The 2,908-nt window shown below is 34.9% G+C and overlaps 1 non-coding gene across 1 annotated transcript; it reads left to right on the top strand.

Moving 5' to 3' along the window:
* The first annotated feature begins 1,134 nt into the window (after positions 1–1,134).
* trnal-caa (transfer RNA leucine (anticodon CAA)) lies at positions 1,135–1,245 on the top strand. Its single transcript has 2 exons — positions 1,135–1,172; positions 1,200–1,245. It is a non-coding gene; the product is annotated as a tRNA-Leu (tRNA).
* The last annotated feature ends 1,663 nt before the right edge of the window (positions 1,246–2,908 follow it).

Raw genomic sequence — 2,908 nt, 5'->3', positions numbered from 1 at the left:
TTAAGAAATTTCAGTTTGTTCATGTTATTCACATTGTTTTAAAGGATAGTTGGTAGATGTAAACATTTTCATTGCATAATTACCTCCACCAAGGAGGTTATGTTTTTGCCAGCGTTGGTTTGTCTGTGTGTCTGTCCGTGTGCAAGATAACTCAAAAAGTTATGGACGGATTTGGATGAAAATTTCAGGAAATGTTGATACTGGCACAAGAAACAAATGATTAAATTTTGGTGGTGATCGGCGAGGGGCACTGTTCTGCCTTGGCGGAGGTCTGCGCTCTCCAAGTGCTTTTCTAGTTTTACTTTTTTTCTCACTAAAACATAGAGGAAAGTTTGGAGTTGACATTATGTATATATTATTATGTTATTATTTCACTGGCCCACTGCAGATGAAATTTGGCTTAATGTGGCCCCTGAACTAAAAGGAGTTTGACACCCCTGATCTGGATAGATAGATAGATAGATAGATAGATAGATAGATAGATAGATAGATAGATAGATAGATAGATAGATAGATAGATAGATAGATAGATAGATAGATAGATAGATAGATAGATAGATAGATAGATAGATAGATCCTTTGAAACAACAACCACAAAAAGTATAAAAGTAAAACCATATATATATATATATATATATATATATATATATATATATATATATATATATATATATTTTTTTTTTTTTTTTTTTTTTTTTTTTTTTTTAAATCTATATAGAATTACCAACAGTACACTTAGGCTGCCTAGGAAATATAACATGCTTTATTCAATAACCAGAAGCTCTTAAAATTCAACTCAGTAGGTGAGTATACAGTCTATCAATACTTCGAAAATCTAAGCCTGTCACAACAGACATTGCAGCCTTTTATTAACAGTAAAGATGTTATCAACTGAACAATAACTGACAATTTGATCACCTTGTTTGATCACTTATTTGAGGTTCTAAAATAAAACGAATGAGACCAGAATGACTCCTGGATGAAAGTTATTGACTTAGTACTTTTATTAGAGAGATGTTTCATGTAAGTCTGTGAGAGCAGCGTCTAATGGTGGTATTACACTTTCAGTCACTCCTGCATTAGCTTCACTTTCAAGTGCTGGCTAGCTGTTGTTGCTAACATGAACACTGATCCGTCAGGATGGCCGAGTGGTCTAAGGTGCCAGACTCAAGGATCAACTCATTCCAAATCAGTGGGTCTTCTGGTCTCCAAATGGAGATGTGGGTTCAAATCCCACTCCTGACATGTCTGTTTTTCTCAATAACTTCTCCTGGAATTAATAAAGTACTCTGATTCTAACGCCAGGTTTGGTTTTGCATAATAACAATGACAGGATAACTGAGGTGAGTGACAGCTTCCATCTCAGCATCAACACAATTGGTTTTCCATTAATCTTATTGACTGATGGCTCGTGCAGATAATAATAAAAAAAAACAAAGCTAATTCGTATCACAGCCATCAGTCACACAGCATTTCAGTATGGATTTCAACTGTGGTCAGTACATTATTATGTATTAAGTAAATGCTGCTGTGTCTGTGTGGTTGATGACTAATCAATGCATTTTATTGACTTTACAGTTTGTTTTTTTTTCTATTCTTTTATTCTGTTTCCATTAGCCATGAGAACTAAAGTATTATATCAGGTATCTTGTTATTGCCTTTCCATTCTATATCGATTTCACTATTATATTATTGTTATTATTGTATTATTGTCTGTCTGTGGTATTGACAGATACTTGAATACTCCACAGAGATGCAGGAAATTCAGTGTTTTGTGAGTTTAAGAAGTAACAGCACTCGTCATAACTTCTGAAGTAAATGTACTGCATAGCCATCTATAAATGAACAGAACCAGTGCTTTGCTTTACTTGAATGTTTCTAATATCTACAATAATATCTGTGGTCTACAAATATATAAATGAAACCTTTCAGAGAAATCACACGACCCGAGGCTGCATTATCCTCGCTGTTCTTCATTTATGAGGATATTATACTTGGACTTAATTCTTTGTAATGGTGTTTGTTCAGAGTTGAATTCATATCCAAGCTGTGTCGATGTCACAGTCGTCAACCTTCTCTTTAGAAATTGGATTTGCTGATGCAACTCAGCCACTCATTATTCCCTCCTTTTTATTAAAGTTGCCATTGGATGCCCTTGTACCTGTCACTCAGGGTTCTTAATTACCTCCGGCATCATCATTTATCCCGATTTGTCGATCGAGTGCAGTTTCAGAGGCGCATGGACTGAAAATATGATGTTTACGCTCTTAATGATGAAACCAAAAAGAAGATTAAGCAGAGGCTGTGTTTGATTTTCAGATTATTTTGTTGACATCTGACACGTGGAGGCTGAGTGGGGTTTTATTCAGGATTACACACAACTTTTAAAGGAAAATCAGGACAAACCTTTGCTATTTTCCAAAATACTGAAGCACCTCATCAGCATCAGTGCTCTGCATGAATTTAAGTACAAGCAAAGGTAGAGATGTATTTGTTATGGAGTACTGAGAATACATATGCAGTACAGTGCATCTCTTGGACCATTTCTCTTTGATATTAGAAAGATCTGGAAAAGAAATAGATCATATGTAAGGCATCTGAAAAAACTGCACCATTAATAAGGCCTTTGACCAGAACTCTGTTCCACATATATTCAGTATTTGGCAGTGGGTTCTTGTCATTAAATTCATCTTCTCTTGTTCCAGTGTTTGACAAGATCTTAATTAATTGTGGTGTAAAGTATATCTTTAAAGTGAAAATATATCCAGTAATAGTGTTTAAGGGGACTTTTCTGTTTTTGCTTTCTTGACCATGGTTGCACAGTAGAGGAAATAATAAAAGATAGCAGTAAATGGACTGAACTTACATAGCGTTTTTTCTACACCTTCATGGTGCCCAAAGCTCTTTA

Source organism: Sphaeramia orbicularis, chromosome 24 (assembly GCF_902148855.1).
Source record: "Sphaeramia orbicularis chromosome 24, fSphaOr1.1, whole genome shotgun sequence".
Classification (NCBI taxonomy): Eukaryota; Metazoa; Chordata; class Actinopteri; order Kurtiformes; family Apogonidae; genus Sphaeramia; species Sphaeramia orbicularis.
The sequence above is the reverse complement of the archived record's forward strand: the minus strand, read 5'-3'. Positions and strand labels throughout refer to the sequence as shown.